The following is a 17,396-nucleotide window of genomic DNA, read 5'->3' on the forward strand; positions in this document are numbered from 1 at the left end:
AAGCCATGTGTGGCGGCATCCCATATACAAAATAGAGGAAGATGGGCATAGATGTTAGCTCAGGGCTAATCTTCCTCAGCAAAAAGGGGAGGATTGGCAAAAGATGTTAGCTCAGAGCCAATCTTCCTCACCAAAGAAAAAAGCATTGTGCCATGGTTTATTGGCAGCATTTTTTTAGTGATACAAAAAATGATTTGTCTTAGAATGGAAACCTAGATTTGATGAAATACGGTATTTCTGAGTGATAGAACTGGATGATTGCTTTCTTCTTTAAAGTTTTCCAGGGCCGGCCCTGTGGCTTGGTGGTTAAGTGCGCGCGCTGCAATGCTGGTGGCCCGGGTTCGGATCCCGGGTGCGCATAGAGGCACCACTTCTCCGTCCATCCTGAGGCCGAGTCCCACATACAGCAACTAGAAGGATGTGCAGCTATGACATACAACTATCTACTGGGGCTTTGGGGGGAAAAAATTAAATAAATAAAATCTTTAAAAAAATAAAAATAAAAAATAAAAATAAAAAAATAAAGTTTTCCATATGGCTTAATTTTATAATGAATATATAATAAGGAATATTATATACATTACATATAATATTATATATTACATATATTATATGTATATATCATAATATATTTACATATAATATATTGTATATTATAAATATAATACACTAAATAATATCTCATATATTATATAGTATGCATAAAACATATATCATATGTTGTATTATAAATATATATTAAATAATTAATATGTAAATTATAACATGGCTTGATTTTATAATAAATATATAATAAAAAAATAAAAACTATGGGCTAATTAGTATAATATCTTATTTCACTTGATATTGCTCTCTCAATCTTATCCATACTCACCCACATTTGCTTAGCTTGGTGTATAATTTCTCTGTATTCTTCTGCTTGTCAATATTTTGGCCATAGTCTAGGTCTAGGATGGTTTCTTTCATGGTGGATATAAAAATCAAAGAACTTTTTGGCACTCTTTTGGAGCTGTGCCTTTCCAACAGGCTGTATACATTGCCTCTCTCTCTCTCTCTCTCTCTTTCTCTCTCTCACCCCCCCACCTCCCCGATCTCTATTTTCCTCCACATTTTTATTCCTTACCTATTTCAGGATCTCTGAGAGATGTTCCACAGGAGTCACTATGTCCCTGGATTAGAAAACAGTCATATCCTCAAGACCAAGGATGACAGTTCAGGACCATGGACAGTAACACATAGCCCTGGATGCCAAACAAGCTCCCTACCCTCACCCTGCCTGTTCCTCCACGATCTGGGGAGCAGCAAAGGATACCCTTCTAATCCCCAAACAGTATCCTCTTCTCTTGACTGCCTCTACGACCTGAGGTTTCCATGATTAAACATCATCCTTGTGCTTAAGGTTTCTAAGATTCCAATAAGCATTATCCAGGAAAGCTAAAACACCACACGTTCTTTCTATCCTAACCAAGACGCTCTTGATTTCCAGTAACAGGAAATCTAAATCTCATATAAACTATCTCAGGCAGGAAAGGGAAATTTACTGTGAGGAACAGGTGTATCTCACAGAACTCGACAGTAGGGCCTGCCAAGGGTGAAGAGTAAGGTGGTGTGTCTCTCAGATTGTCTTTCTCTGGGGCACTTCACTGAGCACCAACTGTGTGCCAGGCACCACAGCAGGCTCTGTGATTGGTCACGCACAAATGAGACAAGGTCTGTCCCCTCAGGAAGTTATGGTCTGTGTGGTATTATCAGACATGACACACAAACTAGAGCAAAGGTGGAAGGAGCTACAGGGGAGTAGGAGTCAGCCATGTGGAGAAGGACAATCCAGGGGCCTGGCCCAGAGGGAGCAAAGCCATGGTGCTCTTGGCTAAATTATGGAGACAGTGAACATGGACGGTGAGAAATAGGATGAAAAAGTAGGTTAGGATGAGATCATAGAGGGCATGGGTGCCAGGAAAATTAATTTAGCTTTTATCTAGCAAAAAAAAAAAAAATCAGAAGCCACTGAAGGACTGATGACAGTAGAGTGGTGCAATCAAATATGGGCCTCTCAAGGACCCATCTGTCTTTGACCTGAGGGATGGATGGGGACAAGGGAGACCATGGAGGCAGGGAGGCTTTTGGAGCAGCACAGAGAGGAAGGGACTGACCGACCAGCTGAGAAACAAGCTGGGTGGGGACAGAGGTCATCAGCACCTGTAAGCGCCCCGAACACACAGACACTGATACACAGATGTCTCCTTCCGAGCATTCGTCAGCCACACAGGGCCTGAGAGCAGGGGCCCCAGGCAAGGGCATTCTGTTTGGGGGAGAGATGGTGGGTGAGTGTCAGGAAGGACCCAGAACATGGGCAACTCCAGGGGGCAGCAGGGACCAGGGGAGGGATGAACAATTGATGGTGTTGAATACAGATGTACCTAATCAGAATCACACACACACATGCACAGACACCCAGCAAGCACACAATGCAATGACGAGAGCAAGGGCTCAGAGTCAGGCAGATGCTGGTTCAACACCTGACTCTGCCTTTTACTAGCTGTGAGATCTTATGCAAGTCTCTCAACCTCTCTGAGCCTCTGTTTTCTCATCTGTAAAATGTCAATGATAAGATCTACCTCCTGGCTTGTGGTGAGGATTAAAGAGAAATAATAAAAGCTATGATGGACTAATCCTAAAATATGGCTACCCATTCTTGCCCTCCTATATTTATGCCCTTGCAATGTGACCTTGAGCTCCTCTCATCAAGAAGTGTAGTTTATTTCTCAACCCCTTGAATCCGAGTTCATGACTTGCTTTGGCCTAAGGGACAATAGCAAAAGTGATGTTACAATAGACTTGAATATTGCTCATCATGGGGGCTTGCTCTCTTGTGCTCTTGGGACCCAGCCACCATGGAAACAAGCCCAGGCTAGACTGCTGGATGATGAGAGACACGTAGCCCAGTTACCCCCATCACTCCAGCCAGCCCAGGAAGGAGAGCCACCTAGCTGACCCACAGCTGACTGCAGACTCATGGGTTAGCTCAGCCAAGACCAGCAGAACTGCCCAGCCCAAATTGCCAGCCTGCCAAATCATGAACAAATAAATGGTTGTTTTAAGCCACTACATTTTGAGTAGTTTGTTATGCAGCAAAATCTGATAGACTTATGCTTTTGCCCAAGATGAAGTAACAGGGATCAAATTTATCTTCCCACCTGAAACAACCAAAATAACCAAGCAAGGCTCTGGACATTGGGTGGGTAATGAAGAACTGTGATCCCCAAAAGACAGGAAAACAAATGATATGAGCCCTAAGATCTCCCCAGCTTACTGCCCAGAAAAAAGTTTCCAGGCCGCAGTGCAGATGGGGGTACCCAGATGGAGTCTGGGGAACTCCTGAATGGAGGAGACACAACTGAGAGTCTGGGGAGACGAAGGTGAGTAGAGTTCTCAGGACAGAGTTCTGGAGAGGAGAGAGCTGCAGGGAGAGAGAACAGTGGAGATGTGCAGAGGGTTTCCCTTGAGTATTCAGCAGAGTACTGATCAGCGCATACGTGTGAGGACAGTACCTGAGGCCAAGGAAAGAACCATCTGAAAGGATGAGAGCACAGTGCCCGGCACTCTCACAGAGCTGGAAATGGTGTCTGCTGCCACCAGCCAGACTGTTAAAACTCATAATAATGGAGCATTGAGTAGAATACTCAGGAAGGTAATGCCCCAGTAATGGGAATACTTAGTCTAGACAGAACACTCCTCCAGACCTGCCTAATAAAAGCAAGATCTGAAATGATCAGACTGTTTCTAAGTAACTTCACTGCATTCCAGAAAATCTAACTGATACAAAACCTAAAGCTTATGGAGTGCTAACTATATTGCAGCAACTTTACATATATGTGAGCGTTTTACATCTATTACTATATTTATATTACTTTATTTATAGTAATCGCTTTCAAATAGCTGCAATTATTATCTCCATTGTACAGATGATAAAGTCTAAGCTAATACATATAAAGTGACTGGCACATAGCATGTTCAGTAAACGGTATTTCCCTCAACTCCCCACCCTTGCTCCCTGCTGCAACCATCAACAACCACATGACTTTTCTCAAATTGCATATCCGCTTCAAAGAGATGACGGCTTTAAAAGGCCAAAAGTTTCAGCCTTCAGGAGGAAAGTGGTCTCCGGCTGGGGTCTTGGGAAAAGTCCTGAATGATGAGTCAGGAGTGCTGGTTCCAGTCCAGGTACCGCCACTACCTTGCAGGGAGACCTTGAGCCAGCCTTCACCTCACTGAGCCTGATGCATCCACCTGCAGCGTGGGGAGGGGGAGTGATTCAGATCAGATTTCCTCAAAGCAACTCTCTCATTCCAGAGGCCAGGATGCCTCAACTATCCTAAGGCTAAAATTCTGACGGTGGAGGATAGTAAAGTTGGAAAAGCAGAGTAATATCTACCACACGCACATACACACATGGAGCCTCTTGTTGAACTCTCCAGAGGTTTCTTACGCCTTAGAGAACTAGCGGCTCTCTCCTGCTCCAGTGCAGCATTACCCACTTTGGCCAGAAGATGGTGCTGCTTCTCCGTGAGCGCTCAACTGCATTTTTCTGTGCACAATACGTCCTTCTAGGCACAGAGCGAGTTCAAAGGGGATTACAGTACGGACCTTCCCTCCCAGAACCTTACACTGGAGTCACAAGCAACCAAACATAATATGAAATTAGAAGGGTATTGGGACTTTTCTGGAAAGAAACTAAATAGTGTCAGGCAGTGCCAGACCCTGTGCTAGCTGCTTCACAATCCTTCTTTTAAAAACTGGATGCTTTAATAATGTTCAGAGATGATAAAAGGGCCAAGCAGGTGCTTGGTAAATGTTGATTTGATTTCCACTTCTTTGTAGCCATCACAGCACAGGGGACTTGGTTGATGATCAGTAAGTTTGTACCGATTGATTGATTGAGTTGTAACTGCAGATAGGGACCCAAAGGCTAAGCCAGACTGACAGGACTAAAGAGAGCTTTCAGTCCAAACACTACAATTTCTAGATGCAAAGTGAGGCCCAGAGACAGATGGGAAGAAAACTACATGCCTGGCACAAAATAGGTCCTCCCCAAACATCTACTGAATGAATAGTGCTTTTGCCTATATCATCACTTACTCCACGAGGTCATAGTTTTTATTCCCACTTTACAGATGAGAAAACTGAGGCTGCCACAAGGTACCTGACCAAGTCACAAGGTGACTTCAAAGCACATTGTGCCCTGCCCCTAAGAATAATAGTTTATATTTCTATTGTTCTTGAGAGTTTCTCAAGCACTTTCATATACACTCTTTCATTCATTTACATCCTCACAGGAACCCTGAGGAATGAGGATTATTATCTCTATTTTGCAGATGAGGAAACTGAGGCTTAGCAGATTGTCTGCCCAAGCACATGTAACTGCTGAGGGGAGGATGGGAGGATGAGTCTCTGAGCCTGCCCCTCTTCCCTACATCAGTTTATTTTTAACTCAAGCGTTCTTGGGGGTACAAGAATTCACTAGAATAATTTTTCACTTCGTGTTTTCATTTGATACATTTTTTTCCAGATTTATTGAGATATAATTGACATGTAACACTGTGTAAGTTTAAGGTGCACAATGTGATGATTTGATACATGTATGTATTGAGAAATGTTTACCACAATAAGGTCAGTTAACACATAATTCACCCCACATAATTACCATTATGTTGTTGTTGTTGTTGTTGTTGTTGTTATGGTGAGAACATTAAAGCTATACCGTCATAGCAACTTTCAAGTATACAATAGAGTATTGTCAACTATAGTCACCACGCTGTACCTTAGATCCCTGGAACTTATTCACCTTATAACTAGAAGCTTGTACCCTCTGAACAATATTTCCCATTTCCCCCACCCCTCAGCCCCTGGCCACCACCACTCTACTCTCTGTTTCTGAGTTCAATCTCACATATAAGTGAGATCATACAGTATTTGTTTTTCTCTGACATTTCACTTAGCATAATGCCCTCAAGGCCCACCCATGTTGTCACAATGATAACTTTCTTTTTTTTAATGAACTCTGGATAGCCACTTTAAAACTAACAGCTGCCTCCAAGCTTCAGTGTCCCTATTTGTGTTTACCAGTGGCTTTGGCTACTTTAATTATTCAGAGCCAACAAGAGAGAAAAAACAGAGATAGACCTGATACCTAAATGATGCACTCATACCACATGAAAGCCAAATGACCCCAAGATGGGCTGTTAGAAGGGAAATTTTGTAGGGGTTCCAATCCAGGCAAGTGGGGGGAAAAGTGAGGATCCACCTGGCACATCCCAGCACAGCATGCCAGGCAGAAGAACCTGTGCTGTGGCTGGCAGGCATTCGCTCAGATGTGACTTAGATACAGAAAGAAAAGAAATTGCATTAGTGTCATTCATTTGAATTTTACAGGTTTTGTAATTTTGTTTGTATTTAATTTGTAAATTTGCTTTTGGTTTTATAGTCACAGAAGAGCTATAAGCATACACTTATACCTAGTTTTATGCTTATACATACTTAAGTAATATTATAACAAAATTAATTTGTCAACACCGGGAGTCCCTGGGAATTTCATTCCCTTTAAAAGGATTGTGCACACAGTCAGGTTAGAGAAACACTGACCATACTTCCTTCCCTGGAGAAAGGGCCTGCAGCCACAGACATTTTTTTCTCTGCATGGGAAGGCGTCCTCTCCCTAGAGAACAGGGAAGAATTCACTCCTAGGTCAGACACAAGCAGGTGAAAGGCAATCCCTTCTTTCATTTCCAGTCCTTCCACGCCAGTGGGGGCCGGGGGAGGAGGTCTGTTTGCTTTGAGGCTAGGAGGGGTTCCCTGTGGAAGATGGGCAACTCTCACCTGGTTTAATCAGGAAGGCAAGATGGTGGTGGATGTTAAAATTGAGGGTGAAATGGGTCCATTTTTCCCTCACCTGTCTCACTGATAGAACATCCAGGATCCACCTCCAGGCACATGGGGGTGGCAGTAATTAGGCCCAAAGTCTTAGCATTAGTTTCCTTTAGAATTTTGCTAAACTCTTCAAAAATTACAAAGTAACTTATGTTTAGCATCCAATGAGACAATCGTATACCCCCCAAAGGAGTAATAAGTAATTAATCTCTTCCTCGCCCCCTCAATATTAGCATCTTGGATGTAGCTCTCTACCCTCGTCTCCATACACAGCTGCATCCAAACACACATATCCTATTTAGGGGGTGCTTTAGCCATTATTTGTTTGACAACAGAGGATCATGCCATACACACATCTCTGCCACTTGCTTATCTCACCTAACATCATCTTCACCTTTCAGGCCAATGGATAGATGCTCAACTCATTCTTTTTAAAGAGCTGCAAAACATTCTACAGTACAGATGTAACACAATTTACTTATCCACTCTTCTAAGGAGGGACAGTCAGGTTGTTCCCAAGTTTTCCTTCTTGGCCATTTCAAACAATGCTGCAATAACCATCCTTGGACATATGGCGTTTTTCCCCACACCCTCTTTTAGATGAACTCCTAGAAGTGAGCTAGGTCAATATATGCGGGTTTATTCTTTTTTACTTCAACAGCTATTTCCTATGTTATTATTCATATGTTCTTTTCACAGATATGCATTGAGCATCGGCTGTGTGCAGGGCACTGTGTTAGATGTGCAGAAGTAAACAAGACAAGGCTTTGCCCTCCAGGCACATAAATACTAAGGTGTATTTATATAACTAGTATGTATTAGTTATATAAGTAATTATTTAGTTATATACTAGTTACATATTGTAAAACTGGTATATAACTCTGTTTAACGGACAAAGTCATAGTATCCTAAGGGAGGTAGATATAGATTAGGAGGTGAGGGAGTGTGTGTGTATCCGTGTCTTCTTCCTCCAGGACAGGCAGAGAGTGACCTGAGGGTGGGGCTCGTCCAGCTGGGGCCAGTGTTGAGGCCCTGCCCCTGGGCCCACCCCTCTCCTCATCCCTGGTGGCCCACAAGACACAACCTCTGGAGGACTTTTCCCCCACTCATACTAGCCACTGTTTATTATGGTGGCCTTCCATGTGTTAGACATTTCACATATATCCCCTTATTCACACTAATCTTTACAAACCCACTGCATTAGTTACCTATTGCTGTGTAACAAATTATCCCAAAATTTAGTGGCCTAAAACAATAAACATTTATTATCTCACAGATTTTATGTGGCATTTTGTGTCTGGCTTCTCTCACTTAGCATAACATTTTCAAGGTTCATCCATGTTACACACATGAATCAGTACTCCAATTCTTTTTATGGCCAAAAAATATTTCATTGTATGGATATACCACTTTTCTTTATCCATACATCAGTTAGCAGACACTCTTTTAATTAATATTTACATAGCATATATTTTTCGACCCTCGTAATTACATTCTCCTTGTAAAAAAATTACAGATAAGATTGAAGTTGCCTTAAACTCCAGTCACCCAAAGCAAATTCCCTCTCCAGAGGATTAAAGTTTACCCAATCTTTCTTTGTGCATGTATTTATAGGTATATGTTTCTATATTAGTTATCTATTGCTGCGTAACAAATTACTCCAAAACTTAGTGGCTTAAAGCAATAATAAACGTTTGCTATTTCACACAGTGTCCGAGAATCAGGAATTCTGGAGTGGTTTAGCTGGGTGTTTCTGACTCAGACTCTCTCACGAGGTTGCAGTCAAGATATCGGCAGGGGCTGCAGTCATCAGAAGGCTGAATGGGGCTTCCCAAATGTCTCACTCACATGGGTGTACAGTCAGTGCTGGCTATTGGCAGAAGGCATAAGTTTCTCTCCATCTAAGGTTGCCATATTTAGTAAATAAAAATACAGAATGCATATAGTAGATAAATAAGTTCTGGAGTTCTAAAGCACAGCATAATGATTACAGTCAACAATGCTATATTATAAACTTCAAAGTTGCTAAGAGACTAGATCTTAAATGTTCTCACCACAAAAAAGAAATGATAATTATGTGACGTGACAGAGGTGTTAGCTAGCAGTAGGGTAGTAATCATATTATATATATACATATATATATAATATGTAAATGTATCGAATTATATAATATATAAATGTATAAAATTAACGTATGTATTTTATACCTTAAACTTACACAATGTCAATTCTATCTCAACTAAAAAAAAAAAAGAAAAGGAAGACCCAACTATATGCTGATTAAACAAAAGCTGCTTAGGGGCCAGCCCTGTGGCATAGTGGTTAAGTGTGCGTGCTCTGCTGCTAGCAGCCCGGGTTCAGATCCCGGGCATGCACCAATGCCGCGCTTGTCAGGCCATGCTGTGGCGGCGTCCCACACAAAGTGGAGGAAGATTGGCACCAATGTTAGCTCAGGGCCAGTCTTCCTCAGCCAAAAAAAGAGGAGGAGTGGCATGGATGTTAGCTCAGGGCTCATCTTCCTCACTAAATAAATAAATAAATAAATAAAATAAAATAAAATAAAGCCACTTAAATATAAAAAAACAAATAGGTTAAAAGTAAAACAGTAGGGAAAAGATCTACCGTGCTAATGTGAATCAAAAGAAAGATGAAGATGCAGCAGATTTCAGAGTAAAGAACATTACCAGGGATAAAGAGGGTCATTTCATAATGACAAAGAAATTAATTCATCAAAAGGTTACAACAATCCTAAACATTTATGAGGAGCTTCAAAATACACAAAGCAAAAAAATGCTAGAAATTCAAAGAAAAATAGACAAGTCCATAATTATGGATGGAAATTTCAACACTCCTCTTTCAAGAATTTAGAGAACAAGTAGATAGAGACCAGTAAGGATATAGAAGACTATCAACCAAATTGGGCCAATTGACTTTTATAAAACATCCCACCAATAGCAGTAGAATATGCATTCTTTTTAAAGGCACATTGAAAATTTACCATGATAGACCATACTCTGGGTCATAAAACAAATCTAAATAGACTTAAAAGGATTCAAATCTTACAAACTATGTTCTCTAAGTACAATGAAATTAAATAAGAAATCAATAACAGAAAGATAACTGAAAATCCCCAAATTTTTGGAAACTAAATAATTTACTTTTAAATAATTCACGGGTCAAAGAAAAAATCAAAAAGAAATTAGAAAGTAATTTGAACTTAATGAACATGGAAATACAACATCAAAATTTGTGGGAAGCAGCTAAAGCTTAGAGGAAAATTTAGAGCACTAAATGCCTATCCTAGAAAAGGAGAAAGATCTCAAATCAATGACCTCAGTTTCCACCAGAGTAAGATGAGTAAATTATACCCAAAGTTAGCAGAAGAAAGGAAATAAGAAAGAATGAAGTGGAAATAAATGAAATAGAAAACAAAAAAATCGAGAATATAAATGAAGCCAAAATTTGGTTTCTTGAGAAGATCAACGTTGATAAAACTCCAGCAGAACTAATCAGGAAAAAAAGAAGATAAAAGTTACCAATATTAAGGCTGAGAGATGACATTGCTATACAGTCTATGATAATGAAAGGATAATACGGAAATATTATTAACAACTTTATGCCAATAAAGTCTACAACTTAAATGAAATGGAAAAATAACTTCAAAGACACAAATACTAAAGCTTACTCAAGAAGAAATAGACAACCCGAATATCCCTAAATCTATCAAAGGAATTGAATTTGCAGTTAAAAACTTTGCACAAGAAAACTCAAGACATAAGTGGATTCACTGGTGAATTCTATGAAACATTTAAGAAAGGAATAATATGGGCCGGCCCTGTGGCTTGGTGGTTAAGTGCGCGCGCTGCGATGCTGGTGGCCCGGGTTTGGATCCCGGGTGTGCATCGAGGCACCACTTCTCCGTTCATCCTGAGGCCGAGTCCCACATACAGCAACTAGAAGGATGTGCAGCTATGACATACAACTATCCACTGGGGCTTTGGGGGGAAAAATAAAATAAATAAAATCTTTAAGAAAGGAATAATAACCATTCTACACAAACACTTCCAGAAAATTAGAGAGGAAGGAATAGTTCCCAACTCATTCTAGGAGGCTCACATTATTCTGATGACAAAACCAGACAAAGAAATTACAAGGAAAGAAAACTACAAACCAATATCCCTCCTGAAAATGGACGCAAAACTTCTTAACAAAATTTTACCAAATAAAATTCAACAACATATAAAAAAGATAATCATCATGACCAAGTGAGGTTTATTCTAGTAATGCAAGTTTGTTTTAACATTCAAAAATCAATGTAATTTTCCTTATTAATATAGTAAAAACGAAACACCACATGATCATCTCAATAGGTGTGGAAAAAGCATTTAACAAATTTCAACATCTATTCAAGATAAAAAAAATCTCAGGAACTAGAAGTAAAAGAGAACTTCCTTAACCTGATCAAGTCATCTGTAAAAAAAACAAAAAAAACCCTGACAGCTAACATCATACGTAACGGTAAAGGATTTAATGCTTTCCCCCTGAGATCCGGAAGCAGCCCTGCTGTTCACTCTCACCTCTCTTATTCAGTATATACTGGAAGTCCTATCAAGTGCAGAAAAGAAAAGAAAAAAAAAGCATAGAGAAAGGAAAGGAAGAAATAAAACTGTTTCCTTTTGAAAATAACATGATTACATATATAGAAAATACACATGAAATCTACAAATAAGGTAAACTTAAAACCGAATTTAGCAAGGTCACAGGATAAAAAGTCAATACACAAAAATCAATCATGTTTCTATATACTAACATTGAACAACTGGAAACATAAATGTTTAAAAATAGTAGTATTACAATAGCACAGAAAAAGGAAGTACTTAGATATAAATCTAACAAAATATGTGCATAATCTGTACCCTGGAAATTACAAAACAGTCAGGAAAAATATCAAAGAAGACAAAAAAGAGAGAAATACCATGTTCATGGATCAGATAACTCAATATTGTTAGGATATCAATTGTCTCCAAAATGATCTATAAATTCAATGCAATCCAAACCAAAATACCAGAAAGATATTTTGTAAATATTGATAAGATGATTCTTAAATTTATATGCAAAGGCAAAGAAACTAGAATAGCCAAAATAATTTTGAAAAAGAAGAATAAACCTGGAGGATTCACAATATCCAAATTCAAGACTTACCACGAAGCTACAGTATGGTATTGGCAAGAGGGTAGACACATAGATGGATGGGACAGAATAGAAAGTCCAGGAATACAGATATGGCCAATTAAATTTTTACAAAGGTTCAAAGGCAGTTTAATGAAGGATGGAGAGTCTTTTCGAAAATGATGTTGAAACAATCAGAAGGGATGACAATATGCAAAGAAGGAGGGAGGGAGGAAGAGAAGACAAGAGAAGAGAAAAAAATAAACCATGATCCATACCTCATGTTGTATATAAAAATGAACTCCAAACATATCATAGATCTAAACATAAAATGGAAAACTTTAAAACTTCTAGAAAAAAATAGGAGAAAACCTTTATTACCTTGGGTTATGCAAAGTGTTCTCAGATACACCAAAAGCACAATGCAAAAAAGAAAAAAATAAATTAGACTTCATCAAATACGTGTGTAGTGGTATCTCATTGTAGTTTTCTTTTGGTGAGGACGATCAGCCCTGAGCTAACATCCGATGCCAATCCTCCTCTTTTTAATTGTTTTTTACAGAGCAAACATTTAAAACATTTTGAAAAACTGACAATAGCAAGTGTTGAGGAGCCACCAAAACTCTCATATACTGCTGGTGGGAATGTAAAATGGTGTGGCCACTCTGGAAAATAGTTTGGCAGTTTTTTTTAAAGTTAAACATATGCTTACTATAAAATCTAGCAATCTCCCTCCTAGTTATTTACCCAAATGAAAGAAAAATCTACATTAACACAAGACCCATGTACAGATGTGTATAGCAGCTTTATTCATAACTGCTAAAGTGGAAACTCAAATGTCCCTCAATTGGGGAATGGATAAATAATTTTAGTATATCCATATGCTGGACTACTACTCAACAATAAAAAAAGAATAAACTACTATACACAGAAGAAGAACATGGATGAATCTCAAAACAATTACGCTGAGTGAAAGAAACCAGACCAAAAAAGAGTACATATTATATGAGTCCATATTTATAAAATTCTGGAAAATGCAAACTAATCTACAGTGACAAAAAGTAGACCAGTGGTTGTCTGGGACTGGGGGCTGGGAGGGAGGCAAGGAAAGGAGATGGAGGGATTAAAAATGATCATAAGGAGAGTTTAGGGCACGATGGGAATGTTTGACATCTTGCTTGTGGTCATAGTTTTAATGGTGTATACATATGTCAAAACTTATCAAATTGTACACTTTAAACGTGCAATTTATTGTATGTCAATTACACTTCAATAATGCTGTTTTAAAAAATGACTTGCTTCTTTGAACATGTTTGGATTCCTCTATGAGAAATTATAACTTTCTCCGTTTACAAACTGTGATGCTCAGTTTTATGTGTCAACTTGGCTAGGCTATGGTACCCAATTATTCAATCAAGTGCCAATCTAGGTTTTGCTGTGAAGGTATTTTGTAGATGAGATTAACATCTACAATCAGTTGATTTTATGGAAAGGAGATTATCCTGGATGATATGGGTGGTCCTGATCCAATCCATTGAAAGGTAGTGAGAACAGAACTGAGATTTCCCTGAGAAAGAAGAAATTCTGCCTGTGAACTGCAGTATCAGCTCCTGCCAGAGAGTCCCAGCCTGCCAGCCTACAGACTTCGAACTTGCCTAGCCAGCCCCCACAATCACATAAGCCAAGTGATGCAATAAATCTCTTTACATATATAGACATATTACATATATCCTAATGTATCTATTAGAATCATATATTGATATTATCCTATTGATCTTATATTATCAATAGTTACATACGTATGTGTATATGTATATATATAATATGATACTGGTCCAGTTTTTTCTCTGGTATGATGAAGTGGCCCAAATGTCCACAGTCCCTACTCCTGCCATATTACCTTCTTTCTCCCAGCAGGCACCTATGGACTCACGGAGAGTTCCCTATGACCAGCTGACTGAGAGAGAGAAAATTCAGGACCGGTTTATAGATGGTTCTGCACGATACACAGGCATCACCCAAAAGTGAACAGCTACAGCACTAAGCCCCTTTCTAGGACATTCGTGAAGGACAATGGTGAAGGTAAATCTTGCCAGTGAACAAAACTTTGAGCATCACCTGGTTGTTCATTTTGCTTGGAAAAGAAATGGCCAGAGGCATAAGTCTATACTGATTCATGAGCTGTGACCAATGGTTTGGCTGGACAGTCAGGGACTTGGAAGGAACATGATTGGAAAATTGGTGACAAGGAATCCAGGGTATAGGCCTCTCTGAATGGGCAAAGAATGTGAAGATATTTGTGTCCCATATGAATGCTCACCAAGGGGTGATCTCTGCAAAGAAGGATTTTAATAATCGAGTGGATAAGATAACCTGTTCTGTGGATGCCAGTCAGCCTCTTTCCCCAGCCACCCCCATCATTGCCCATTGGCTTATGAACAAAGTAGCCAGGTGGCAGGGATGGACTTTATGCATGGGCTCAGCAACATGGACTTCCACTCACCAAGGCCAAGCTGGCTACAGCCACTGCTGAGTGCCCAATCTGCCAGCAGCAGAGACCAACACTGAGACCCAGCACCATTCCCTGGGGTGATCAGCCAGCTGCCTTGTGGTAGGTTGATTACATTGGACTACTTCCATCATGGAAGGGACAGTGCTTTGTTCTTACTGGAACAGACACTTACTCTGGATATGGATTTGCTTTCCCTGCACGTAACACTTCTGCCAAAACTACCATCTGTGGACTTCCAGAATGTCTTATCCACCGTCATGGTATTCCACACAGCATTGCTTCTAATCAAGGAACTCACTTCACAGCAAATGAGGTGCAGCAATGGGCCCATGTTCATGAAATTTACTGGTCTTACCATGTCCCCCACCATCCTAAAGTAGCTGGCTTGACAGAAAGGTTGAATGGCCTTTTGAAGATCCAGTTACAGCACCAGCTGGGACGCAGCACCTTGCAGGGCTGGGGCAATGTCCTTCAGAACACTGTATATGCTCTAAATCAGCATTCCATGTATGGTGCTGTTTCCCCCACAGCCAGGATTCATGGTTCCAGGAAGCAAAGAGTGGAAATGGAATGGCACCATTCACTATTACCCGTAGTGATCCACTAGAAAAATTTTTGCGTCCTGTCCCTGCAACCTTATGCTTGCTGATCTAGAGGTCTTCACTCCAAAGGGAAAAGTGCTTTCGCCAGGAAACACAACAATGATTTCACTGAATTGGAAGTTAAGACCACCACCTGGCCATTTTGGGCTCCTCATGCCTGAATCAACAGGCAAAGAAGGGAGTTAGTGTACTGGCTAGGGTGATTGATTCTGACTACCAAGGGGAAATTGGGCTTCCAGTACATAATGGAGGTAAGGAAAAGTATATCTGGAATATAGGAGATCCCTTAGGGCATCTCTTGGTACTCCCATGTCCTGTGATTAAAGCCGATAGAAAACTATAACAATCCAATTCAGGCAAGACTTCTAAAGGCACAGATCCTGCAAGAATGAAGGTTTGGGGGCATCCCACCAGGAAAAGAACCACAACCAGCACTGAGGTGCTTGCTGAGGGCAAAGGAAATATGGAATGGGTAGTGGAAGAATGTAGTTACAGCTATGACCACCTGACCAACTGCAGAAATGAGGACTGTAATTATTATGAGTGTTTATTCCTTATTTTATTATGAATGTTTATTTGTGTGCATATAAATATTTTTTCTTCCCTCTCTCATCCCTTTGTTGTCTAATATAAAATGTATTAATAATAGCTAACTTTACATTACATTATTGAAGTTACAAGATTATTAAGGAGAAGAGTGAACATCACCCAAGGACTTTGCCTCCCCTTCTGGGAAAAGGGTTAGCATATTTTCAGTTGTACACAGGATAATTGTAACATGTTAGTGGAAGTATGACTTTCTTATTGTCTTATCTGGAGATTAAGTCTGATTTAGGGAGATGTGTATGGATGCCAGGTTGATCAGATGTGGACTGTGATGACGAGTTTCATGTGTTAACTTGGCTAGGCTCTAGTACCTAGATACTTAATCAAACACTAATCTAGGTGTTGCTGTGAAAGTATTTTGTAAATGTCATTAACATCTACAATCAGTTAACTTTGTGTAAAGGAAATAATCCTGGATAATCTGGGTGGACCTGATCCAACCAGATGAAAGGCCTGAGGTTTCCCTGAAGAAGAAATTCCTCCCACGGACTGCAATGTCAACTCCTGCCTAAGAACTTCCAGCCTGACCTTCCTCATGGCCCGCACTACAGATTCCGGACTTGCCTACCTAGCCCCTACAATTGTGTAAGCTAATTCCTCACAATAAATAGATGATAAACAGACAGACAGACAGATAGGTAGATAGACAGGGAGATAGGTAGGTAGGTAGAGATAGATAGATAGATAGATAGATAGATAGATAGATAGATAGATAGATAAAGATAGATACCCTGGTGACTGTGTTTCTCTGGTGGAACTCTGGTACACAAACCCTCTAAGAAAATCTTGCATCCTTTAAGAGTCAGAGCTTGTTTTTGACCCAAAAGGGATTACCCAACATATTCCTCAGGCATGGCTCCCAACACTCCTGCACAAATCTTAGGAGTTCAAAAGATTATTCTGACGGAGGAGTCAATCGGGCAGGTTGGGGCAACACTCCTAGAATAGCGTTCTGTCTTTCAGGGCATGCCTTCAGGTATGCTAGTCTTTTCATGTTTATTTAAACTATCTGCAGCACAATGGAATATTACATAGCCACTTAAAATATGTTCGTTATCAGCTGTCTCTGAAAGGGAACACAAAATCTCATAACATTAATTGCTTCTAAGGAGAGGAACCAAGTGGTGAGGGGACAGGAGTGGGAGGGCGAATTTTCACTTTTTGTATCCTTGGAATGTTGAATCATGTGACCGTATCATCTACATTAGGCATTGGCAAACTATGGTCCAGAAGCCAAACCTGGCCCGCTGCCTGTTTCGGGTTTTGTTGGAACACGTCCATTCTCATTTGTTTGCATATTGCCTGTGGCTGCTTTCATGCAGCCACATACATGACGTCATATGGCCCACAAAGCCTAAAATACGTACCATCTGATCCTTTACAGGAAAAATTTGCCAATATCAATCTAGATTTAAAAAAACAGAAAAGTAAACTGACATTAAAAAGAATAAAAGATGCCCCAAGAGAATTGAAAACATACGTCCACACAAAAACTTATACATGAATGTTCATAGCAGCGCTATTCACAATAGCCAAAATGTGGAAACAACCCATGTGTGACTTAACTGATGCATAAACAA

This window comes from Ceratotherium simum, chromosome 16, assembly GCF_057802395.1.
Source record: "Ceratotherium simum simum isolate JZ-2026a chromosome 16, ASM5780239v1, whole genome shotgun sequence".
Taxonomy (NCBI): domain Eukaryota; kingdom Metazoa; phylum Chordata; class Mammalia; order Perissodactyla; family Rhinocerotidae; genus Ceratotherium; species Ceratotherium simum.